This window comes from Schistocerca serialis, chromosome 1, assembly GCF_023864345.2.
Source record: "Schistocerca serialis cubense isolate TAMUIC-IGC-003099 chromosome 1, iqSchSeri2.2, whole genome shotgun sequence".
In the NCBI taxonomy this organism is placed as follows: Eukaryota; Metazoa; Arthropoda; class Insecta; order Orthoptera; family Acrididae; genus Schistocerca; species Schistocerca serialis.
The window spans coordinates 883892802-883920610 of record NC_064638.1 but is presented as its reverse complement, the minus strand read 5'-3'; the positions used below and the strand labels follow the sequence as shown (position 1 = coordinate 883920610).

Genomic DNA, 27809 nt, shown 5'->3' with positions numbered 1-27809 from the left:
GGTACCGCATGCCCTTTCACTAAGATCAGCGGATGGCCATCTGTGCATCTCTGCTTGCTCGTCATCAATTGGCTCGTGAACGACACCGATCATCTCTATCCTGTATCGTTACATGACATAAGGAAAGGAAAGGAATGGTTGAGCACAAACAAAGTAGCAACTCCCCGTACACAGACTTGAGCGAATCCTCAAGAGACTTCATGCATCTGGTGGAAAAACAACGGTGTGGTGTACTACCAATTGATTTCCCGAGATGCAACCATCACTGTTGACATCTATTGTCAACAACCGAGACGTCTCGCACACGCAGTCTCAGAACGACGACTAGGAAGACTGCGTGAAGTGATGCTGCTCCACAACGCCCGCCGGCGTTCTGCTAGACAGACAAAAACGCTATACAGGAGTTGGGGTGAGAAGTCATTCCGCACTAAACTTATTCACCTGATCATGTGCCCTCAGATTTTTCACCTTCCCCGTTGTCTATCAAACAACCTTCAACGAATTTTCTCTCCGGATGAGAATGCCCACCTAACATGGCTCGACGAGTTCTTCGCCGCAAAACCAAGTGATTTCTACAGTCGCGGAACCGAAAAGTTACCGCAGCATTGGCAGACTGTTGCAAATAGTGAAGGAGAACATACTATTGATGACTGAAGTTCTTTTATCTGTACCTGTTGTGCTTATTAAACTTACGGAAAAACGCTGCGAACTTGCGCACCAAACTAATACAGAGACGGTTGTAAACTAACGAATATTGTCGCCAAGATATTTTGTGCATAATATAGATTGAATGACTCTGAGCACTATGGGACTTAACATCTGAGGTCATCAGTCCCCTAGAACTTAGAACTACTTAAACCTAACTAACCTAAGGACATCACACACATCCATGCCTGAGGCAGGATTCGAACCTGCGACCGTAGCGGTCGCGCGGTTCCAGACTGAAGCTCCTAATATAGATTGACTCTTACATAGAAGATAACGGCAATCAGTCACTTTTAACAATACTATTTATTTCAATAGCGTCCTTACCGGTTCCGAGCAGACAGATTCATCTTCACGTTTTACATTAGCTTTCGTCTTTTGTTTCCCCAACTGACTAAATTTCCATGGGGTGGTGGTGCAGCCGATGAAAAATCCGCGCCATTACATTCCAGTGCAGACTGCTTATGATCCTCCAGCAGCGAAAACTGTATGATGCAATTTCTTATGTATATTTATGCACATAATGCACCACTCACACACTAAGCAGTTTCAGCACATGGAGGTGTGTATACAAAGAAGGCGGTATTACATGTATTGTATACATAGTTCCAAGTGATGAAACTTGATAGTGTGTGAATAGTGTTTTACATTATGTGCATACATATACATAAAAACGTGCATCATACAGTTTTCGCTGCTCTAAGATTATAAGCAGTCTGCACTGGAACCAATGGCACGCATTTTTCAAAGGCACCACCGCCACAAGGAAATTTCGTCAGTTGGGGAAACAAAAGGCGAAAGCTAATGTAAAACGTAAACCAGCCGTCTGAAGATAAACCTGTCGGTTTGAAACCGGTAATGGCGCTTTTTAAAGAAATAAATAGCATTGTAAACAGAAGCTGGTTGCTGTTATCTTCTATTTAAGAGTCAGCTTATATTTTGTACACAGCCACGGGCGCTAAATGTCCTTTTTATGACCAAATAGGATTTTGTGCATATAATTTTATATATAACTTTTACAGTGACGCGAGTGTCGCTTCGGAATTTCGAAATTCTTAGTTTCACATGAGCTTAAATTTGCCCAACAGCTTAGAGAAAAAACACAATGTAATATCTGCTTGGAGGTGCGAGAATGGGAGTGAGGTTATTATACGAAGGCTGTTCAAAAAGTATCCGACCTTATTTTCTGTTGAAACTAACAATGGTATCGGGGAGCGTGCGCGCGCGCTCTGTGTTCGTAGGGCACTTAGTACGTATGCCTAATTTTTTTCGCGACTGCGGAAACAACCAGTCGCTGGCTACGCGTTGACAAGTTAACACGTGTAAATGCTAGTCGTCGGATTTTGTGTTGTGGGCAAAATGACATAAAAAGTGGAACAACGTTACTGCATCAAAATTTTATTTTAAGCTTGGCGATTCTCAAGTTGAAACATTCCGCAAGATTCGACAAGTGTTTCGGACGAAGCAATGCGTACCACAAAGATAAAGTAGTACAAAGTAGTAGTAGTTCAGAGATAGCTGCTCATCAGTGAAGAGAGAAGGCCGTCAACATCTGAAAATGAGGTTGTTACTGATCATGTGAGGACCCTGATGATGCAGGATAGACTAATTACAATCAGACAGCTTACAGTCGAGGTCAAAATTAGTACTGGATCCGTTCACTCCATTTAATGTAAAATTTGGACCTCAGCAGGATCTCAGCAAAATTTGTACCAAAGCTGCTAACAACCGAGCAGAATCAACTTAGTCTGGAGATAGCATATGACATGATGAATACTGTGAACAGTAATCCCAACTTTCTTAACACAGCTATCACTGGTGGCGAGTCCTGGATTTATGTGTACGACTCACGAACAAAGTTCCAGCCATCGCTATGGAAGCATCCACCATCCTCTGGAAACAAAAAAGCAAGACAAGTGCACAACAATGTAAAAGTCATGCTGATCGTCTTTTTTGACTCCGATGGCGTGGTTTACCATGGGTATGCCCCAGAAGGTACTAGTGTCAACTGCTTTCGTGAAGCAGTGAGACGCAAACGGCCACACTTGTGGATAATGGGCAATTGGCACCTTCACTACTCTAATGCAGCCGCTCACTGTTCTTAATTAATTCACAGTTTTTTGGACAAACACAACACGGCTGTGGTTTATCAGCCTCGTTATTCCGTGGCCTAGCATCGACTAACGTCTGGCTTTTCCCTAAAGTGAAAAAGCCTCATAATAGGGAAGACATTACGCAGAATTCGACGAAGCAGCTGCGCACCAAACAAATAGGAGCTTTCGAGCGATGCTTCCAGTTGGGAGAGGTTTGTAGAAGCTGAAGGGGACTGCTTTGACAGTGACTAGTGTCAAACCATTGTATATTAATAAAGACTAATATAATAGGTTTGTTTATAAATAAATCTTCTGCAACCAATCACGATTTTTATTTATTTTACTTTTCGCACGACGCGTTACGGGAAATGATTCCCATTTTCAAGTGCGTTTTTTTGTGTATTAAGCCATTTCTATTGATGTTGTCAATGTGTGAGAGTCTGTATCATTTCGTTGACTTAAGTTTTCTAATGGTCCATTTGTGCACAGTCCCACACTCACTAAACATCACACACAACTTGTTGTGCACTTTACACATCGAAAATATATAAACAAAACAGTTACAAAGATATTTTCGATGTGTAATGTGTACAAGTTGTGTGTGAGACTCTGCACACATGGACCATTAGAAAACTTAAAAGTCAACGAAATGAAGCAGACTCTCACACATTGACAACCTCAACAGAAATGGCTTAATACACACAAAAAACGCACTTGAAAATGGGATCATTTTCCGAAAGGCGTCGTGCGAAAAGTAAAATAAAGAAAAATTGTGACTTATAGCAGAAGATTTATTTATAAACAAACCTATTGTTTTCACGGTCGCAGGCTTTCAAAACCATTTAAAATGGATCAAATCAGACACAAAGACTAATATTATTAATAAATGTCGAATACTTTTTCAACAGTCCTCGTGTATCTGGAAACATCTAGCAGTGACAAACATATATTTATGATTTATCTGCTATTGGAGTTCCAACATCTCACTGAGAATTTTTCACTAAGAGCAAGTCAGTACGAGTCCGAAGGACACCTCAGCAGCTGCTTTAGATCAAATGTAAACAAGACCTGAAGATAAGTAGTAAATCTCGAAACGCGACGTACAGCATTAATAAAATTATTTGGGACTGGTTATTTGCGTTTCTGTACTCTCGTTTTGCACAACCACGTAAAGCGTCTGCTTTTGAAAGTCAAAGAAATTACTTCCAGAGCTAGCAAGGTTTTATTAATCCCCATTCCGCTCTCCAGCTCTCCAGGTTAAATACTTAAGAGGTACGCGATCGACTTTCATCCACGTACCTGTCCTATCCGAGCTTCTGCTGTCTCTAATGAGAAAATTGTCGAGGGAGCGCTAAACCCTATCTTCCTTCCTTCAGAAAAATTAATTTACACTTGTATCACACCCAGGAACGAAGAGAAATGGTTTAGTTGGTATGGAAATTTTGTACTGTTCAAGAGAATTACCTACTTTAATTATAGGTGTTTTAATACCTTTTATACTATCTTACATCAACTGCTATGTTTCGATGTTCCCACGAGATTGCAGCTTGCCTTAGTTTTCGGTGCTTTATCCTTCTTCACATGTACTGTTGAATTTTATTGCGATGAACTGACTGGATTGTGGTTAATTATAAACATTCTACGCTAGAAATTATCTTTATGGTCAGAGCACGAGGTGCTGAAACATGCACAAGTTAAGTGGAAGTAAGTGACTGCCTTACAAAATGCGGATTTTTCACAGATTTTTTCTTGTCAACATTGTAGTCGAATGAGCACGGTAGAGTATGGTATGACGAACTTCGGTAAATGATCCAGCGAAAACTGGTAATCATGCTGATACATTTCGAATGTTTCGCCGTTGCTTTTAAAAGGAGGTATGCCATCTGAATGTACCCGTCGCAAACAGCCTCAGTGGTCCTGTCCTGTCCGCGCAAAGTACAGGCAATCAAATTTTCTCTGCAGAAGGAACTGGGTGACTGCAGCCTGTCAGAAAGCTACAAGAGACCTGATTTCCGACATTTCCATGGAGAAAATTAGTTTCTTCCTCACAGGTTCAGGGCTAGTGTATTCAGGAGCATCTCAGTGTATTGCACGTAACACGCAAACAGAAGGTATGAACAGGTACAACCAGTGTATTCTATGGAAAAAAGATTTCTTTCGCAAATACGAATTGGAATGGTTACTATCATGTACTAATCAAACAGACTAGATGACGATACATAAAATAAGGAATCTACCATGTTAGGATAACACTTGCCGACAAGGGTAGTCTGCTGTCTTCTTTCACAAGCTGTAATGTTACATGAAACCAAATACTGTAGGTTTTTGTAAGCAAAAGAATGTACATCTACGTCTACATGGATACTCTACAAATCATATTTAAGTGCCCGACAGAGGGTTCATCGAACCACCTTCACAATTCTCTATTATTGCAACCTCGTATATCGCGCGGAAAGAATGAACACCTATACCTTTCCGTACGAGCCCTGATTTCCCTTATTTTATCGTGGTTATCGTTCCTCCCTATGTAGGTCGGCGTCAACAAAATATTTTCGCATCCGGAGGAGAAAGTTGGTGATTGGAATTTCGTGAGAAGATTCCGTTGCAACGAAAAACGCCTTTCTTTTAATGATGTCCATCCCAAATATTGTATCATTTTTGTGACACTCTCCCAATTTCGCGATAATACAAAACGGGCTGCCTTTCTTTGAACTTTTTCGATGTACTCCGTCAGTCCTATCTGGTAAGGATCCCACACCGTGCAGCATTATTCTAAAAGAGGACGGACAAGCGTAGTGTAGACAGTCTCCTTAGTAGGTCTGTTACATTTTCTAAGTGTCCTGCCAATCAAACGCAGTCTTTGGTTAGCCTTCCCAACAACATTTTCTATGTGCTCCTTCCCATTTAAGTTGTTCGTAATTGTAATACCTAGGTATTTAGTTGACTTTACGGCTTTTAGATTTGACTGATGAATCGTGTAACCGAAGTTTAACCAGTTTCTTTTAGCACTCATGTGGATGACATCACACTTTTCGTTATTTTAGGTCAACTGCCACTTTTCGCATCATTCAGATATCTTTTCTACATCGTTTCGCAGTTTGTTTTGATCTTCTGATGGCATTGCTAGTCGATAAACGACAGCGTCATCTGCAAACAACCGAAGACGGCTGCTCAGATTGTCTCCCAAATCGTTTATATAGATAAGGAACAGCAAACGGCCTATAACACTACCTTCGGGAACGCCAGAAATCACTTCTGTTTTACTCGATGACTTTCCGTCAATTACTACGAACTGTGACTTCTCAGACAGGAAATCACAAATCCAGTCACATAACTGAGACGATATTCCATAAGCACGCAATTTCACTACGAGCCGCTTGTGTGGTACAGTGTCAAAAGCCTTCCGGAAATCCAGAAATCCGGAATCGACCCGAATTCCCTTGTCAATAGCACTCAACACTTCATGCGAGTAAACAGCTAGTTATGTTTCACAAGAACGATGTTTTATAAATCCATGTTGACTGTCTGTCAATAGACCGTTTTCTTCTAGGTAACTCGTAATGTTCGAACACATGTGTTCCAAAATCCTGCTGCATATCGTCGTTAACGATATGGGCCTGTAATTTAGTGGATTACTCATACTACCTTTCTTGAATATTGGTGTGACTTGTGCAACTTTCCAGTCTTTGGGTACGGATCTTTCGTCGAGCGAACGGTTGTATATGATTGTTAAGTATGGAGCTAATGCATCAGCATACTCCAACGAGAACCTAACTGGTATACAGTCTGGACCAGAAGACTTGCTTTTATTAAGTGATTTAAGTTGCTTCACTACTCCGGGGATATCTACTTCTACGTTACTCATGTCGGCACCTGTTCTCGATTCGAATTCTGGAATATTTACTTCGTCTTCTCTTGTGAAGCCTTTTCGGAAGGCTGTGTTTAGTAATTCTGCTTTGGCAGCACTGTCTTCGATAGTATCTCCATTGCTATCGCGCAGAGAAGGAATTGATTGTTTCTTGCCGCAAACGTACTTCACATACGACCAGAATCTCTTTGGATTTTCTGCCAGGTTTCGAGACAAAGTTTCGTTGTGGAAATTGTTATAAGCATCTCGCATTGCAGTTTGCGCTAAATGTCGTGCTTCTGTAAAAAATCGACAATCTTGGGGATTTTTCGTCAGTTTAAATTTGGCATGTTTGTTTCGTTGTTTCTGCAACAGTATTCTGACCCGTTTTGTGTACCAAGGAGGATCAGCTCCGTCGTTTGTTAATTTATTTGGTATAGATCTCTCAATTGCTGCCGATACTATTTCTTCGAATTCAAGCCACATCTGGACTACACTTATATTCTTAATTTGGAATGAGTGGAGAGTGTGTCTCGTTAAGGCGTCAAGTAAATTTTTATCTCCTTTTTTTGAATAGGTATATTTTTCGCTTATTTTTCGAGGATTTGGGAATTACAATATTCAATCTAGCTACCACAACCTTGTGTTCACTAATCCCTCAATCGGTTTTGATGCTAGTTATTAACTTAGGATTATTTGTTGCTAAGAGGTCAAGTTTATTATTCGCGTGGGCTCATGAACTAACTTCTCGAAATAATTTTCAGAGAATGCGTTTATCACAACTTCGGATATTTTATGCGTACCTCTGATATTAAACACGTATTTTCGCCAACATATCGAGGGTAAATTAAAGTCACCACCAACTATTATCGTATGATTCAGATACGTGTTTGAAATCAAACTCAAGTTTCCTTTGAACCTTTCAACAACTGTATCATCTGAAATGGAAGGTCGGTAAAAGCAGCCAAATATTTTTTTCCGGTTGCCAACATTGATCTCTGCCCATACTAACTCACAGGAAGTATCTACTTCAATTTCGCGACAATTTAAACTACTTCTGACAGCAACAAACACGCCATCGCCAACCGTGTTTAGCCTATCTTTTCGGAGCACCGTTAGGTTCTTCGCAAAAATTTCGGCTGACCTTATATCCGTCTTTAGCCAGCTTGCAGTGCCTATAACGATTTGAGCATCAGTGCTTCTATTAGCGCTTGGAGCTCTGGTACTTTCCCAACACAGCTACGACAATTTACAACTGTTGTACCAATGTTTCCTGTATCTACGTTCTTCCTGTGTTCAGCCTGCTCCCTTTGTGACTGAAGCACTTCTTATGTTTTCCCGAGACCCTCTATCCTAAAAAACCGCCCAATTCGCGCCATACAGCCCCTGCTACCCTTGTAGCCGCCTCCTGCATATAGTGGACACCTGACCTATTCATCGGAACCCGAAACCCAACCACCCTTTGGCGCAAGTCGAGGAATATGCAGCCAACACGGTCGCAGAACCGTCTGAGTCTCTCATTCAGACCCTCCACTCGGCTCTGTACCAGAGGTCTGCAATCGGTCCTGTCGAGTATGCTGCAAATGGTCAGCTCTGCTTTCATGTCGAAAGCAAGACTGGCAGCCTTTAACACTTCTGTTATCCGCTCGAAACCAGAGAGAATCTCTTCTGATCCAAAGTGACACGCATCATTGGTACCAACGTGAGCAGCCACATGCAGCTGACTGCACCCGGTGCTCTTCATGGCATCCGGGAGGACCCTTTCCACATCTGGAATGACTCCACCGGGTATGCACACGGAGTGTACATTGGTTTTCTTACACTTCTTGTCAGCCACATCCCTAAGGGACCCCATAACGCGCCCAACGTTGGAGCTCCCAACTACCAATAATCCCACCCTCTGCGATTGCCCGGATCTTGCCTGTTGAGTAGTTTCCTCTGAAATAGGAGAGGCGACATCACCTGGCTCAGTGACAGTGTCAGCCACAGACAGCACCTGGAACCTGTTTGTCAGACAAACCGTGGAGGCCTTACGTGCGGCCGCCTGGGAAGTCTTTCGCCGCCTGTTTCGCCCCGGGGCGACCTCCCACTCGACCACAGGTGAGGAGTCAGCGTCACAGTGCGAGCAGTAACTGGGTTTGCCACCGGTGAGGACAGATCAGAGGACTCGGACGTGCCGGACGTCCGTTGGATCCCCACGGCCGGTCCACAACAGTGGTGTCGATCCACTGCAGCCTCAAGCTGTGTAACAGAAGCCATCATAGCCTGAAGCTGAGAACAAAGTGTCACCAACTGGGCTCGCATCCGCACACAACAAAAAATGGTTCAAATGGCTCTAGGCACTACGGGACTTAACATCTGAGGTCATCAGTCCACTAGACTTAGAACTACTTAAACCTAACTAAAGGACATCACACACATACATGCCCGAGGCAGAATTCGAACCTGCGCCTAGAACCGCTCGGCCACAGCGGCCAACCGCACACAACAATCGCAGTCCCTGTCCATACTGAAGACCGTGGAAAACTTAACTATGCAGATTAACGGACTATCGGCATGTGCTGCGCAATTCTACTGCATACCCTGACGAAAATGCAGGAACTGTGTCTAATAATACGCAGATATTCAAAAACCTAACTACCGAAGCACTCAGGTGAAACTAAATAATTTGTCCCTGATTAGGAATTTGTAATATGTCACAAAATCGGTTTACTTTCCGACGCAAACGAAAACGCGAGAACAGTGGCTATTAGATATTAAATTTACATGTAGAAACTCAAGAAACTAAACTACTAAAGCACACAGATGATACAATAAAATTGCGGCAAAGTTTGAATCCACAAAATTGCTTGCAACAGGCTATGTACCAAAAGCAGTAAACGAACATACACTATTACCAGTGTGTACTGAAAAGATTAACTGCGCCAGACATCAGCATCTGAATAAAAGTCGACCTTATTGGCATGAGGCATCACATCCCGAGTGTTTAAAAAACACTAACAGTACAACTAGTCATGTGATTACGGGCAGATATAGGTCCTGTCGTAGAGGTGTTACTCTTGGCTAACCCTAAACTAGCCTACTACGAAGATTTTCTGCGTTTCAAAATTGTTGCAAAAGCCTTGAAGCCATATCCAGTGGCGCATCTACCGCACTAAGAAGACAGTGTGTGTGGCCTGCTTCAAGGAGGGATTCTACATGTAGAAAGGCTACAAATGGTGTCTTTCTACCACCACCTAGTAAACTTCAGAAGAATTACACTCTCTTCACAATGGTAGCCCGAACACCACTGAGACATCTGGGGTATCGTGCACTGCTTGTCATCTGGGTGAATGATTTGTCGATACGAAGCAAAGACTTCTACTCTCCTGCAGATTGTACAGCTGAAACCGTAACGGTCATTTCACTGACTACTCACCTTCTGTCTCTTCCGTACCACGTTCTGACTTTTAAAGACTAGTCTGCCTTTTAGGGTAATGTACATTTGGAAACTTCGTCGGTTGGTTGACTGGCAGGTTAATGGAGTAAACAGTGAGGCCATCAGTTCCTCTCTCAAGAGATGGGTCGTCTGGAGTTAGTGATGTCGGCCAGAAATTCGATCAAATTACGAAGGTATGTAGCAGTGGCAAGTTCGAGGCAATGAATTCTATACTGAAGCAAGATCGGAGAAATAATTTAAAGAAATGTAAAAGTAAACTTGTTGTGCCGGTATGCAGCAGACGACAGACGAGGGCTCTCCCAGGACTCACCTGTAGCGAGAGAGACCAAGAAGACCATGGAGTTTCGCCCACACATGGGATGAAAAGGCATACATTCTCAAGGAGGAGACACAGCGTTCCCAGCATTCATTTTTACTGCCTTTAGTCAGATAGGGAGACAGTGAAAAGTAACTTAAAAGTGAAGACGATCTATGAAAGACGTCGCTTGAGACATTGTTCTTTGTAGCACCCAAAATGGTAACTAGTCCGTTAGGTGGTACCAAAGAAGTAATAGGGTCACCAGAAAGTGGTCACTGTCATAAAAATCGTCATATAGCGACTGCTGTAGCAGAACCACAAGCCTGTGAAAAGGGATCGTAATGTTGTCAGCCGAAAAGGTGCTACGAACAGCACTGAAGATGCTAGGACACCATAACTGAGGAGATACAGATCAAGATTGAAAAGAAGGCCCCCTATCATACCAAGTACTATTTCCCACAGGGTATGTGCACACAAAGCCAGGCGTAGGAGAAAAATGGGAGGAAGAGGGGGGGGGGGGAGGGGTTGGTCAAATCAAGGTATGTGGCTTGCCTTGAGGTTAATAAACGTTACAAATGGTGATCACTGGGGTCTGGGGCAGTTTGCACTTTTATAGCTATTACTTCCATTGTAGTATGGAGGATAGTGACTCACTGATGACATCTGTGTGAACCAATGTACAGCCCCTCCAAGTGCCCTCTTGCGGTCAGAAAGCTTCTGAAAATATGCACAGTAACCTCGCAGAGTCAGAGAATGGTCACCAGTGACTTGTTTCGTGGAGAGCAATGCAGATCATAGAACTAGAGGAAATAAGTTGTTCTCACAGATGGTATCTCCATCTGTTCTAGTACAAAGTACTGAATAAATTGTTTTGTTCTCATTCTTCTGGTTATTGCTTGTCCCTCTTCCCATAAGATAGCCGGGTTAGGGAAAGCAGCTGAACAAACTGTCGACCCTCTGTGGAGACATCCGGATTAGTACAGCTATTATTTTGGTTCATGTGTAAAGCCCACTTACTCCATTCACGATCTCTCCCCCTGGGTGCCACTCAATCGCAGCAAAGGTCATCTGACACAACCGCCATTCTCGGGAGTCACAATGCCCCTAGAATGTAGACGTCTATTACTTGGCATGTGTGGGAAAGTAACAGCTCAGACACCAGATTGGATTGGATTGATGTGGTTAAAGGAATCAAAGTATTAGACCTTCAGTCCCTTCATACTATATGCATCAAGCTGGCAAGTCACTAGAGAGGAAGGGCCAAGAAGACAAATCCTGATGAACCCACTTGTAACTGAGAATTAATAAAACAAAGAGACAGAAGTTAGTAAAAGTGAGAGAGGGTAAGAGGGTGAAAAGGGAGAGAGGATAAGAGGGTCAAAAGTGAGAGAGGGTAAGAGGGTGGAGTTGGAGGACCCTGGGACATGTTATGCAATGGGAGTCGTGGCCTTGCATCTGACCAGTGTTTCCTCACTCTCAGTTACCACAAGAAAACATCCAACATCGGCAACTTTATGAAATATCAGGAAAGAGAACAATGACGACGAGACAGAAAACCGACAGCAGAGGTAACAGAATATGACGAATTAAAAAGGTGGGAAGTGCTGGAGCCAGGCCAGACCACAAAGTAAGCACAGCTATGGGTCCCCTGGGTCAGAGCAGGTGATGGACCCTCCTTCCAATCCATCATGTGGCTGAAGAGGCCAATGTGCCCTAGCTCACAGAGGAGCAGAAACAACCTTCATGGGTGGAATATAACTCCACCAGACCAGCCACTTTCGCGTTACCCACTAGTACCAGAGGTAGCGTGTCACCAGTTTTAACATTTTGCTTTAAGGTGGCCAAATGGGGGCAGCACTCCAGTAAGATGGGTGTCATAATCAGATGGGCACCACACCAACCAGGGGGGGGGGGGGGGGGGGGAGAGAGGAGGAAGGTTCTCATGTCATAAAACGTGACCATGAGCCAGCCAAATGTGGCTAATGTGAAGCTGACAGGATGACAGATTCCCTGCAAGAAGCATGGAGGGAAGACTGCCACATGGTCGTGGCCCCCTTTGTTGCTTGCATTTTTTGTTTGTAGAAACCAGTGTACATCAATCCTTCTTCCATGCTTCCAATAACTGAGGGCATAGGGCTGACAGAAAGTCTGGATCCAGTATTCCCGCTCTGAAGGGGAATATAGGTAGCCAACTGGTCAGCATGTTCATTCCCTGGGACCCCAACGACACTTGGGGTCCAGACAAAGACGATCGACCATCCAGCTTGACGGAGGTTGGAAGAGAGATCCTAGACAGTCACAATCAATTGACGTCAAAGGTAGCACTGACTGATAGCCTGAAGACTGCTCAGGGAATCACTGCTAATTAAGGACATCTCACTGGTGCAAAAATAAACATGACTTAGGCCTCGAGCAATGACCATCAGTTCTGCAATGAATAAACTGCATCAGTTTGGTAGGGAGTGTAGTTCACTCCAACTTTCATTTGTGTAGGCAAAATCAGTTTATCTGTCAACTGTACAGTTGTCAGTGTATACGACTTCTGAAAGGATAGACCGACGAAGATACAAGCATGATGTAAATAGTATGGTGACATATGCAACTGCTCCATGACAAGGGACAACAGTGGAACAACTCTGAGTTCTAAACAGAGACATGGTACGTGAACTGCAATTGCGACCCCAGCCCTGGGCCACTGTTGTGAGAAGTGGATGTCACTACCAAGAAAAAGGACATAGTAGTTCGGATGCTCAAGGGAGCGGTGAACATATATCACATAGTTGAGGAGCAGTCAATGATGCCTGATCTGCAGTGGAGAGTCTCTGCGAGTAGGTTGTTCAAAGGGCTGGTTCAAAAGAACCTTTCAGAAGTCGGACACCACAGTGGTGTACCTGGTCCAGCACCCACAACAATGAAGGTGATGCTGAGCCATATGTCAGGCTATCATAATCAAGACAGGATAGGATCCAGCTTTATAAATTCACAAAAATGTAGAGCAGACTGTGTCCCAGCTGGTGTTATTCAGGCAGTGATGAGTACTAAGGTGTAATCAGCTTACAATCAGGCATTGAATACCAGATATAGAAAGTGATAAGACTCCACCACATTGTGCAATTGGTTGTCAAGGTAGATTTCTGGTTATGGATGGAGAGCATGACAGTGACAGAAGTCCATGACTTATGTCTTCGTGGCTTTGACTTATGTCTTTGTGGCTGAATACTGGAAGCCATGGGTGAGAGCCCAGAAGTGGGCCTTTCATTTGGCACCCTGCAGTTGGCGTTCAGCAACACCCACGCTGGAGGAGAAATAACTGCAAAAATTGTCAGCATACAGGGACGGTGACGCCTTAGACCACACAACTACAGGTACACCACTGATAACATAGAAACATGGGCACATTCAATAAAGAGCTCTGAAGGACCCCATTCTCTTGTATATGGGGGGTACTGTGGAAGCACCGACTTGGACCCAGAAACTATTGTGTGACAAGAAGTTCCAAACAAAAATCTGGAGTGGGCCCCATGGACTCAACTTGTAGGGGAATGAAGATGTGATTACATAAGCCTTTCGCAAGTCGATCAAGACAATGTTAAGGTCGTGATGCAGAGCAAAAGCTGGCCAGATAGCATTGACAGACTAAACTGTGAATAATAGAATGGCCTGGATCAAAATACCCCTAGATCAAGGTACCATCACTGCTGCCAGCTCATCATTCCTTCAAGCAACTTGCAAATAACATTAGTGAGAATAACTGGGCAGTAGCTGTCCATATAAAGATTGTGTGCACCCAATTTCAGTACTAGGATGATCAGGCTTTATAGCCATTGAGATGGGTACTCACTCTTGTTCCAGATACTGTTGCAAAATTGCAAGAATATGACATTGGCAATCCACTGGTACGTGTTTGAACATTTGACTGTGGATATCATCTGGTCCTGGAGCTGTGTCATGACAAAGGGCCAGGGCACTGAGTAATTCCCACTCACTGAACAGAGCATTACATGACGCCAGGTGCTGTCTAATGAAAAGTAAGTGAATTCGCTCCACCTGCTGTTGAGGACATTAAATACTGGTTGACAATTTTAGGACACATGGCAAAATGTTCAGCGACCAGATCCGGGTCAGTACAAACAACAACATCCAGGGAGGCACCAGGAACACATGTGGGGGTACTGGTGTCCATAAAGGCATCGAATTTTTGTCCAAATTTGCAAAGGAGGGGTATGCAGTCAAATGGTAGTAATATACTGTTCCCAGCAGTCTCTTTCTGTCATTTTATTGGGTGGCAGATCCAGGCACAGAGCTGTTTAACAACAGTGATATGCTCCTTCGATGGATGTCGCTTTTGGCCTTGGAGAGACTGTCTGCAGTCTTTAAAAACCATGGCGATTTCTGAAGTCCATCAACATCCTGTCTTCCAACAGGGGGATCCTGAGGAATAGAGAATGACTAAGTCTGCTGCTGATAGAACGGCTGTTGTCGTGCTGTGGACAGGTGCACTGATACACCCATGTGGTGCAGTGCTAAGGGTGACAGCATATGCAGAGGCATCCCAATCAACATCGTTCAGAGCCCATCTGGCTGGACATCCAAGCAAATGAAGCTGAGGGAAAGACAGCATGGTCAAAAAAGATCACTGTCACACAGGTTATCATGAACCCTCCAATGGATGGAGGGAAGAAAACAGGGCTGCAGATGGAAATACCAATGGCCGAGTAAGACTCATACACCACACTGATGTGTGTGTGTGCATAGAGAAAAAGACTGAATTCTGTGAGCAAAGTTTAGATACTTTCCAACGTCCAGTGGTCGTAGTTCCACTCCACAAATGGCTGTGGGCATTGAAGTCACCCAAAATGAAGAAGGATGGGGGAGCTGAGATGTCAATGCAAACAATGCATTCTTATACACTTCACTGTTGGAAGGAAGATACACATTACAGGCAGTAAAATCCAGAGGGCCTCAACATTAACAGCCACAGCCTCCAAAGTCGTATTGAGTGACATGTGTTCTTTGTAGACAGAGTACATAATGTTGTGCAATCTCTGATTGAAGCTATGTCACAGACAGATAGATTCTTCAAATAGCCTCAAATGCCATGGAGGGGAGAGATCTGCAATGGTGGGCACCACATTTCCTGGAGGGCAATGCAGAAAGCAGGCAAAACTTTAAAGACATGATGTAGCTCAGGCAGGTTGTTGAGTAAAGCGCTACGGTACCACTGGAGATTCACTCTATCAGTATTGTGTGGGAGCATGAAGGGATTGAGGTGGCAGATTATGCCCCAGGGTAGCCTGCTACCACCAGTTCCAAGGATACAGCATTAATACACATCAGTTCTGAAGCAAGCTGTGAGGAGGGGGGAGGGGAGGTAATCCTATGCCACAGGGACCACCAGGAACTCTGCCTTGGATACAGAGTTGGACATCACCTTAGTGGTCTTCTTTCTGTCTCTCTCTTCTCCTAGGATGATTTTGATGTTCACAAGGGCTTATCTGTCTTTCTTACAGGGACGCAGGAGGAATGTGAAGCCCTAAGCACTGGCAACCTGCGGCTCCTTCAGTCACTGGCTATTATCTGGTATCTGGTTGCAGTTAGCAAAATTGGGAGGGGAGTGTCCCAGTGGACCATTTCCTGGTGGGAGAAGCCAGAGGACGGTGTTGCTTCTCTGGCTGGGGGTCGGGGATCGACGTCTCCAGTGGGTGGGAAGTCAATGCTACCACAAAATGGGTCTGAGGGAAACAGTATTAGAAGGGCCCCAAACAACTTTGGGGGGAGGGAGGGGGGGGGGGAATGCCAGGTGTAGTTGAGTGGTCATGCTGTAGAAGGCAAAAAGGGTGAAGTTACTGTCGTCAGAGCCAGTATGACGTCGTCATAGTGGTAGTAAACGTCGTCGTCATATGTACAGGATGCAGATGACCATGCATCTTCTTGGTCCTCAGATACCTGTGTCAGTCATGAGTCTTGTATTCATTAATTTTCTTTTCTCTTTAGAAGACGGCGCAGTCCAGAGCTCCCTGTAGATGACACAGACGGGAGGAGGGGCACAAGGTGCTTTTATGTGCAACTGATGTCCACAATCACTGCAGATGGTGCATTACAATGGGAAGACATGTTGCCTGAATCTCATGTGTTCGAAGCACTGCATGAGAGGGGGAACAGACGGTTTCACACTGCATTGATATGCCACTGTCTTAACCTTTTCAAGCAATGACTCACCTTCAAAGGCCAACATGAAGGCCCCTGTATTAACCCTATTGTCCTGTAGTCCCTGCTGGACATGATGAACATAATGGACAATATGCACACCCTGTTGCGCCAAACTGACACATAACTCATTACCAATATGTAAAACGAGGTCGAAATGAAGATGATACCCAGTATCATGTTGACACTGTTCTGGGGGGAGGGGACGACTGTTACAGGAATATCATGCAGCTTGTCACAGGTGAGCTTCACCTGCAATTGAGCAGGGAATGCCATTTTAATCATAACTGAGTAACTTTTCACTTTCGAAATTGCTGCTACTTCCCCAAACCTGTCCTCATGGTGTTCAACAAAGAATAATGGCTTTGTGACCAAAAAGGAATCCTATTTGGTCCTAGAGCAACCTAACTACTGGCGAGAGCATTTCTTCCTTGTTTCTTAGCCCTGTGTTCCTCCCACAGAGTAGCCAGTAGCTCTGGATTGTGGAAATCCCTTCCTTCACAAGAGATTGCTGGAGTCATGCAGCCACCAGTAGAAGAAAATTTGAGTCATGTGTTTAGGTTTCTCTAGGGGCACCATCCAGCCACGGAACAGCTACCTGGCTAGGGAACTGTTGCCCGAAGTATCGGTTACCAGGGCACATACTCATGGCATATGCAGGGAGTCTCCAGAATAGGCACCAATAGCGCGATCACTGTGGGGTCAAGTGGCTACCACCTCGCAGATACTTGACGGTCTCCTCCACAATGGAATGACTACTTTGTTGGGTTTTGGATATATTACTTTTTGTCAGAGAGAAAGTGTGTAAAGAAAGAACAGCATAAAAGATGGAATGTACAACACATTGAGTGACCTTTCCAGCATGGCTCACACTTCTGTAAAATTTGGAAGAGGAATGGTAGGTCAAACCCAACAGTGAGGCCATTCTAGTGAAGGATGAGAAGTTGTACTAAGTGCTGGAAGAGAAAAAACACGAGTCTCTAAAATCATAAACCAAAGCCAAGCACGGTCAGCACCAAAAAGACCATCCAGTGGAAAGGTAGAAGGGTACAGGAGTAGTAGAAGAGTGTACTTGCAGCGGGAAGCATGTGATGGCCAAGCACGTACACACAAAAGAGACGTGACCTCCATGAGTGGTCAGCCATCAGAAATGTGATCCCTGTGTTGTCAGGATACATAATGACCCAATCATGTCAGATTGGCTACCATGGTGGCTTTTAAATGCATGTATGGTCCGCCTCCATAGTGTAGCGGTAGCGTTACTGCCTACAACGCACGAGGACTAGGTTCAGTTCCCAGCAGGAGACTGGGTGCTCTGTGTCCATCATCATCATTTTCATCATCACTGACTCGCAAGTCGCCGAAGTGGCGTCAACTAAAGAGGACTTGCAATACGACGGCCGAACTCCCCCAAATGGGGCGGGCCCCCCGGCCAACAATGCCATACAATCATTTCAATGCATGTATGACGGTGTAGTTAATATGCGCAGAAGATCTTGAATGCTGCAGACAGATGGCGCTATTTAAGATATTCTCTCCCGAGAAAAAATTCTGAACATGGAAGTCAAAAGCAGAAAAGGACCAAAAATTACTTTAGCTAAAAAATTTATGTAAAGTAATGTGTTAAAGAGGCAAACGAAAGAAAGCAGAACCTATAGAAATAAATGGGTCAACATCAAAGACTGCCATCTTGGGAAAGAAAGTAAGAGAAGCCCTGAGGGGGCAAATTTATAGAAATGCCGCTACGAAGGAAGAGACTCAGAACAGTTGTCGATTTTGATGGCCCAGTAGCCTGTAGAGATTGGTTCACACAGGATGGAGAGGCATAAATTTCCAAGGAGGCGACGTACACCCTCAGAATTACTTCTTACTGGATTCCATTAGATACCAACCCTCAGCATGAAGCTGCTTAAAAGTGAGAAGACTGTTCTGAGAAAGATGTAGTTTGAGAAGTTGCAAGACCCTTCAACGAGCTTCAATAACTGTTGCAATATCTTTGGTCCATCGTGGCACTAACTGGCAGCGGAGGGGGCCTGTAAAAAGGAGAATAGCAATTTCAGCAGCATGGGCGATTGCATCAGACATGTCTTCCATAAGCCTGTCGACGCAGTCTGACGAGATGGGACGAAGGTAACTGCATAAATATTGAACTGTCATTTGGCTCTTCGAAGAGCCCAGTATGGCAACTGTTCCATCAGTGGTGACAGCATCACTGGAAAGAGGCCACTGTCACAAAAATCATCACACGGTAACCATTGTAACGAATACAAGAGAGTGGCAAAAAGAGACTGTAACTAGGACTGTTGATATTTTTAAAAATATTGGGAGTCCAATACATCGATATTTAAAAAATAGAATTAGCTGCTCTCGATACATCTAAGAATAGTATCGATATACCGACAGAAAGAATACTGACGTACCTGCCTATAAAAATGTCAGCTGCACATTATAAATATACTGTCGGTTTTAGAGCTGTGTAAGTACTGATTTGTTATTAGATATCCTGTATATCAACAAGCTAGCAGCCTACCTATACCCCTTAAAACAAGAACTGAAAGGAAAACGACGCATGTTCACGTTTGGCGATAACCACTGTGCTAACAATGATGTCAGCATGTAAGTGGCACAATGAAGCGTGTCTGATGTGTCCTTCGTTCGGTTTCGTCACACGTCGGATTTGTCGGGAACATTTCACGTCGAATTCCCTGTTTTCTCATTTCTGCCACCGCCAGCGACCTAGCAGTTGTAGTGTCAAAATTGCGTGGTGAAGCTGAGCGTTGCAGTTTCTGTTGGTAGTTCCGAGCGTCGACTGCGTCAGCATTTCCTCTCACACGTCTCCGCCTATCGTAAAGACCATTCTTTTCATTTAGAAATTGTTTATAACGCAACTAGTGTGCTACTTCTTCATATTGGAAAGCTTGTTATTCCGTTCACACACCCCTCCCCGACACGCACACAAGTGCAATCGGACTACTATTTTGCCACAGTACTTGCTTCACACAGTCAAAGAAAAAGACTGGATGTGATGAAAGCTCAAAAAGTAGTGAGACTCCTTCACACAGTAAAAGTAAAACTCTGTTATACTATAGTTCAAAAGGAGAACAAATATTAACCGAAAATTGTGAAAAAATACAATATAAAACAAAAATATTGGCACACGATATTGTCATTTTGATATCGGTATATCGGGAGATATATATATATTCTTTGGAAAAATATCTGTGTATCGATCTTTTATCAACAACTCTAACTGTGACGTCGATAGCTGGAGAGGTGCCATGGGCGGCACTGAAGTGGGTACGAGTAACCATACTTGAAGAGATGCATATAAAGATCAGATTGGTTGGTTGGTTTTGGGGGTGGGGACCAAACAGAAAGAGGCATTTACCTGAAGCGATTTAGGGAAATCACAGAAAACCTAAATAAGGATGGCCGGAGGCGGGTTTGAACCGTCGTCTTCCCGACTGCCAGTCCACTGTGATAACTACTGCGCACCTCGCTCTGCATCAAGATCAGAAAGAAGTTGGTCAATGAGGACGTCCTTACCAGACAACGTAGTACTTCCCTACAAGTGGAGTGGTGCACGCTGAAATCACGAAGTAGCAGAAAATGGGAGGGGGAGTTGTCAGATTAACGTGCCCTACCTGGGAATATATAAACGTTACAAATGGTGATCGCTGGGCTTTGCATTTGCACTGCTATTGCTTCCATTATGGTAGGGGAGGGAATCAACACGTGGATGACCTCTGTACGAACAAATGTACAGGCCCCTCCAGAAATTCTCTCAGGACCTGTATGGTTCCAAGAAAATACACGGTAACCTTTAAAAGTTGCAGAATGATTGCTAGAGAACTGCTTTTCTTCAAAAGCAACACAGATCGCAGAATAGGAGAAAATTAGTAGTTGACCTGACAGGTGACAGTACTATCCATTGCAGTTCCGAAGAATTATGGCGTTAAGGCTGCTTTGGTTAGACAAGAAGGGGTCAGGAGAGCAGGTCATAGCCTAGAATAACTGTTGTTGGAGGGGGGGGGGGGGTGAAACATCAACGAACGTCAGTTCGGAGTCTGACGATGGAAAGAGGGGGGTGGGGGGGGGGCGGCGGCGGATATCGCCCCTCAGGGGTAGCGTTCTCCCGAGATTTCTTCCTTTCCTCTTTCACTGTTTTAGGCAGCCAGGATTTTGCGATTGCTGAATGCTTATCCACTGTGTATGTGTGAGTGGAAGAGGAGTGAGTAGCCCTGGGACAAACAGTCCGTGGCTCCTCCATCCCCGGGCTGACGTCAGGTTGCTCATCTGTGGATTTCCAAGGACAGGGTTCCCAAAAGGGAAAGCTGGGTGCAGGGAGTGGTTCCTGAATATGACTCTGCTGGAACCACGAGAAGTAAGGACCTATTGCCCCCACAGTGTAATTTATTTGCGTGACTATCAGAGCTCGACATCAATGGAGTAAATGCATCAGGTACGTGCCCACAGCAATGGCAAAAAATCGATATCATGGAGACAGTATATAGACCATCTATTTCTTTCCAAGCTTCAAAATATGAAACGTGATCAGAGACCTTCAGTTCCTGTATTTTGTGTTCCTTAATTATGGTAACACAGTTCAGGGATCGGGGAGGGCGATCTTTCCCGCAACTGACGCAGAAAGTTGAACTCATCGTGAATGGTTAATTTCTGTTTGGTGGCTGGCCACAGTCTCCACAAATTGAGTCATACATACACTAGGAAGACACAGGTCAAAAATTGACATTTACAGCACCCCATCTAGATTTCAAAATACATAGCAGTGATAAATCGTGATTTTGACCTTATATGGAAGCGAATATCCCTCAATAGTGAGGAGGGTTGCTCAACCTTGCTATCTGACAGGTCTCGAACTTCACTAGGACAAAGTGGATTCCTCACTTCTCCAATTCTTTGTGCAGTTTTTCATCCATGTGTCATATTATGTCCCGCATAAAAATTAAACCCTGTACCATGTTTAGCGTCTTAGGTTTATTATAGTAACAGGTACATCACAAACTTGTTTACAAGAGAGTAATGTCCAGGACTGAATAGAATTTGGCATCGTAATTAAGATAAAACTATTTTGTAATTTATTAAGGTGAAGGAGTTCAACAAATATATTTTCAGTAGTCTCCACAAACAACACTGGTTTAATAGAGACTCCATCTGTTCGGATACAAACCACGAATTGAGGGGAGTAAGTGTCTGCAACTCATTTGGTTTTGTTTTCCTCCCACGGCGTGGCCAAGGGGGAGAAGTTCCTAGCATTGTAAAATCTGCACCAAATTGCGGTCTGTCTGAAGGAATTGTCAGAGTCTCGCATCCACTTGTCTGATAACTTTGATCATTTCATAACACCGCGTATCCATCATGATGCTGCCTACTCCGACTGAGGGCTCTCCCCATGGGCGTCATCCGACCACAACAAAGGCCACGTAGCATAATCGCCAGTGTCCGAAGTCCCAGTGCCCACAAACGGACGAGCACCTATACCTTGGCATTGATTCATATGTCTGTCCAGATATAACGATCAAGATTCCCGTCATTTCCCCTCAGTCAGTCAACGTTAAAGCTGGAGTCGTTCCTGAAACAGGTTACAGTTACCTCCCTCCTAGCCACAGCCAAATTTGATCGAGCATAAAGCCACTAACCGACCTTGCCAAAAACAGCTATTAAATCTTAACTAGAAACATATACTGTGATAGTATAATCTAACATTAGGGGCACCACCTTCTACACCCAGATAGCTAGCTGTAGATGTAAACTGTCGCTACATGCATTTTTCAAATTATAATGTACGAAGATTAAAGGACGATGAGACTAGGTGTTCACGAAGACGTCACGCAATTGCTGTAAGCCACTAAATATTGGGTTATTAGTTAAAACTTGGAGCTCGATGATGTTGTAATGTGTACGACATATATGGTATAATATGGTATGCGTCGGATATGGAGGGGACAATGTTAAGGGATTACACTGTCGTGTGCCTGAAACCATTTTCCTATACAGTGAGTGAACCACGGGTGTTCCGGATGCATTTCTTGTTTCTAGGACATGGTCACTACCTCGGTGACGGTATGCACATAGTTCTACCAGAAATGTGAAGCTAAGGTTGGTTTGAACAATGCAGTGCTCCAGTAGACGTGGTCCTCTTGAAAGTGGTATGCCTTCCCTGTCCCCCACTTCCGAACCAACTTTACTGTAGACTTAGAACCGGCTAAGTAACACACCATTTTTCACGCAGACAAATCACGGCCAGACGTAAAAGAAGCTATAAGAGACAGAAACGTCAAACGTCCTTAGACTCACTGCAGATCGAACCCCCCCCCCCCCCCTCGACTATGGGCTTGTAGTCCAACACAAACTATTCACAGAGCTAACGAGCTACAATTTTCTGAAAATATCACCATCTGAGTATGAACTCCCACAGGCTTGCAAGCTAGCTCATGGGGAGATAGCTAGCTCACGGGAAGATAATTTCAAGAGAACTCTCGCAACTGGTTGCTGTTTCTGCTTTCATTTCTTCAGCCTACTCTAGCGCCAATATTCATTTTCTCTCGTTCATTTTTCCTGCCTTTTTTTCCCTCCTCCTCGGCCGCTGTTTCCGCCTAGTGGGAACACTAAATACTGTGTTATCTTCTTCTAAATGTTGTTCTATAACAAGTTTCGTTCTGTATAACTTTTTCTTCAAAGTACTTCTTGATCTTTACAAACTTTTTCTGTTGGCCTCCTTGAAGTAGTGGAACGATATTCCTAGAGGGCGATCTTAGTGTCACTCATTGCCGACATGAGACTAAAAATTGTTATTCTCCCATGGTGCTGATATCCCACCACAAGTTCTATAGATTGATTTGATTTGTGCAAGCACAGCTGTGCGTCTGCGGTTTCTCGGTCCGATGATTCTCCTCCCCTCCCCCCATGTCTTTCTATCCAGACCCGTACACACGATTACACAGTGTAATAACGACTGATGCGTTTAGAATAGAACGTGAAGATACAACTAGCAGGATTTGTGACCGTATAATAGCACACGCGAAAAGCGACAGCTTACGAGGTACGACAATCACTTGTTGCCGTACGCTGTAATCAATTTCAGAATATAATGTTCTGCATTTGCCATTCAAGTTGTCGCGCTGCATTGACGCAGTCGCGGTGGATGGGACCTGTTGATACCCTAATGACCGAGTCAAGCCGACATCTGACTGAAGTACACTACTGGCCACTAAAATTCCTACGCCAAGAAGAAATGCAGATGATAAACGGGTATTCATTGGACAAATACATTATACTAGAAATGACATGTGATTACATTTTTACGCAGTTTGGGTGCATAGATCCTGTGAAATCAGTACCCAGAACAACCACCTCTGGCCCTAATAGCGGCCTTGATACGCCTGGGCATTGAGTCAAACAAAGCTTGGATGGCGTGTACAGGTACAGCTGCCCATGTAGCTTCAACACGATACCACAGTTCATCAAGAGTAGTGACTGGCGTATTGTGACGAGCCAGTTGCTCGGCCACCATTGACCAGACGTTTCCAATTGGTGAGAGATCTGGAGAATGTGCTGGCCAGGGCAGCAGTCGAACATTTTCTGTATCCAGAAAGGCCCGTACAGGACCTGCAACATGTGGTCGTGCATTATCCTGCTCAAATGTAGGGTTTCGCAGGGATCGAATGAAGGGTAGACCCATGGGTCGTAACACATCTGAAATGTAACGTCCACTGTTCAAAGTGCCGTCAATGCGAACAATAGATGATCGAGACGTGTAACCAATGGCACCCCATACCATCACGCCCGGTGATACGCCAGTATGTCGATGAGGAATACACGCTTCCAATGTGCGTTCACCGCGATGTCGCCAAACACAGATGCGACCATTATGATGCTGTAAACAGAACCTGGATTCATCCGAAAAAAATGACGTTTTGCCATTGTTCACCCAGGTTCGTCGTTGAGTACGCCATCGCAGGCGCTCCTGTCTGTGATGCAGCGTCAAGGGTAAAACCGCAGCCATGGTCTCCGAGCTGATAGTCCATGCTGCTGCAAACATCGTCGAACTGTTCGTGTAGATGGTTGTTTTCTTGCAAACGTCCCCATCTGTTGACTCAGGGATCGAGACGTGGCTGCACTTTCCGTTACAGCCATGCGGATAAGATGCCTGTCATCTCGACTGCTAGTGATACGAGGCGGTTGGGATCCAGCACGGCGTTCCGTATTACCCTTCTGAACCCACCGATTCTATATTCTGCCAAGAGTCATTGGATCTCGACCAACGCGAGCAGCAATGTCGCGATACGATAAACCGCAATCGCGATAGGCTACAATCCGACCTGTATCAAAGTCGGAAGCATGATGGTACGTATTTCTCCTCATTACACGAGGCTTCACAACAACGTTTCACCAGGCAGCGCCGGTCAACTGCCGTTTGTGTATGAGAAATCGGTTGGAAACTTTCCTCATGTCAGCACGTTGTAGGTGTCGTCACCGGCGCCAGCCTTGTGTGAATGATCTGAAAAGCTAATCACTTGCATATCACAGCATCTTCTTCCTGTCGGTTAAATTTCGCGTCTGTAGCACATCATCTTCGTGGTTTAGCAATTTTTAATGGCCAGTAGTGTAATTTCGAAATCCGCTAGAAATAATTTAGGTGTAAACCGTAAGAGACTCACACCGTGGTGGCCAAGGACATTCGTATTCAACTTTCCAAATTAAAGAGTTGTAGCGTTCAGACTTCGGGATTGCACCAACCCAGAGCCATGTTAGTTTGAACAAAAGTTAGCCTTCTCTCAGTTATCGTTCAGATATTTAGCAAGTTTCGTCTATCTCTAAAATAAGACCAAGAAGATACCCATATCAGGCAACAGTTAACAAAAGATCCGATAAAAAATGATCGAGTGTCTTTCTCAAACGCAGTGCTTCAAACGTTCTGTAAGGAATAAACTGCAAAGGTCAATTTCAGAAATTTTCGCGGAATTTATGGACTTTCGTTTAATCAGCTGCATGCGTAACATCTGAGCGCGTGATACTGCTTTAAGGGCAATGCTCAAGAAGACAGCTCGGCCACCCAGGCTATAAACCTGTTATGGTATGACTAACTTTCACAATGTTTAGCAGACTTGCTTGGTAAAACAGGATAAAACTTTTTAGGCTACTAACTGCAGCATCACCTACAGCATTTCTCCAGATATTCCTAGGCGGTTGCAGGACTCTTGTTCCGAGTATCAATTCCCTTTACTTTTTGATTTCGCGACAAAAAAACGTCTTCAGTGAAGCGTGTTTAAGTCTTGCACAGATCCAAAGCCTTCAAATGACATGGAAACATGAACAATACCTGCAAATAAGTTACCGTGTACTGGGTGCCAGCATCGCGACTAACCAGTGTACAATTTGAATGTGTTAACTGTAATAAATTTCGGCGATGTTTATGTTACACAATCTTCAAGTCTACCCAAAAATAAAATAGAAGGGTGAAACAAGGAAGCACAGGAAAAGTGCGACAATACACATTAATATCCCTCAAATACAATTTTATTTACGACTACAACACCTGATCTGTAGCTTTTACTTGACATTTCAGCATCTATTACACATGTATTACCTGAGAATATGGACAGAACCATTCTTTCCATGTAGTTGCAATACATGTTACGCATATCAATAAGCCCAACTTTCCCACTTTAATCCCAAAACAAAAAATAAGGTTTCCAGGAAAAAACCACACGTCCAGAGTATGTGTATGAGTTTTTTTTTCATTTGCGAAATACCTGCATATGATTGAAGATCAAATTTCAAAACACTGTTTTTATTTCCCATGATCAGCAGGAACAAGCTTCATTAAATTAAATATATTTTGGTAAAATTATCAAAGTTGTGCAATTTGGGGAAAAAGAGAAAGCTGATTAACCATGGGTTTATTTTTTTAAATTTTTATAAACTTTTTCAAACAATTTCAACACATTATTTGCTGAATATTTTTTTTTGTGTTTTAAACGAAAAACATCTGGACACAATGTTTTTTACAGTACAATCAGATAACAGTGTAGCGGTCGTCCTATGACACAGCATAATGAAAGGGTTTTTTCTTGAACACCTTTTTTAGTCTGTCAGTTGCTTTTTATTATTTCATGATTACCTGTCTCTGATACTATTGCTCATCCACAAATCATACTCATATTTACAAAATAATACCTGTACGGCTGGTAACTGTGTAACTATGAATATGATCTGGAGTTGGGTGACAGTGTCTGAAACTAGTAAATTCGAATAATAAATTATGACTGACTGAAAATATGTTTTTTCTATGTAAACAGATTGCAGATCACTCTTTTACTGCCAAGCATGTTCAGTTTTGGAAGATACAAATTCAAATCAGAAACACTGTTCAGTTAATTTCCCATTTCTAAAAAAACTTTATCTTTCCCTAAATGTGACGATGACTTGTACGGAGATGCAGTACTCATAGGCCTGCTACTTAATGGGTTAAAATATCTTTACTTCATTTATGTGATTTCCCTGTAATGTGCTGAACAGTTCTACTGCAGCTTCATACTTGATATTTACATCTTTCTGTTGTAGCAAATATAGCTGATCTCTATCAATACTTCTCTCTTACATTCCCCACTTCCCATGAAGGACTATCATCAACTGCAAGTACTTTATTTATGTCTTGAAAAAAGTTTCTCCCACTGAAAAAGGAGAGGGAATGCAGGAGTTAAAACCCAAACAAGGCAAATAAAAGTGAAACGTCATATTCACACTGAGGTGGTTAGGGGTCTCTCAGTAGCTCAGCTGAACAAAAGATTTCAGACAGAATTCATTATGGCCTGCTTACAGGACCATCCCAGAATTTGTCTAAAGCCATAATATGGACACCATGAAACATCTAAGTTATGGTGGACATTTGCCCTCAATACAAGCCATGAACAGCACCACTGTATTAAAACAGCACCAGAACTTAATAAAAACATGAGCTACTCAGAGTAAATTAAATGGAAAGTCCCCACTGAGCAACTCTGAATGTAACTTCCTTGCAGCTTAAAGTTGAGTGCCAAACCAGGACTCAAACCTGGTCCCAATGCTTTTTGGCAGCAGGTGTGACTCATGACCCATCCTCACAACTTTACTTCCGTCAGTACCTCATCTCCTGCCTTCTTAACGTCAAACTCCACAGAAGTTTCCCATTGTAACTGGCAGCATTAGCATTCCTGC

General features: G+C 43.7%; 1 protein-coding gene across 5 annotated transcripts in view; it reads right to left on the bottom strand.

Annotated features, from left to right (window-relative positions):
* LOC126410973 (uncharacterized) overlaps positions 1-27809 on the bottom strand; it is a 612461-nt gene that overhangs the window by 580045 nt on the left and 4607 nt on the right. The window lies entirely within an intron of this gene.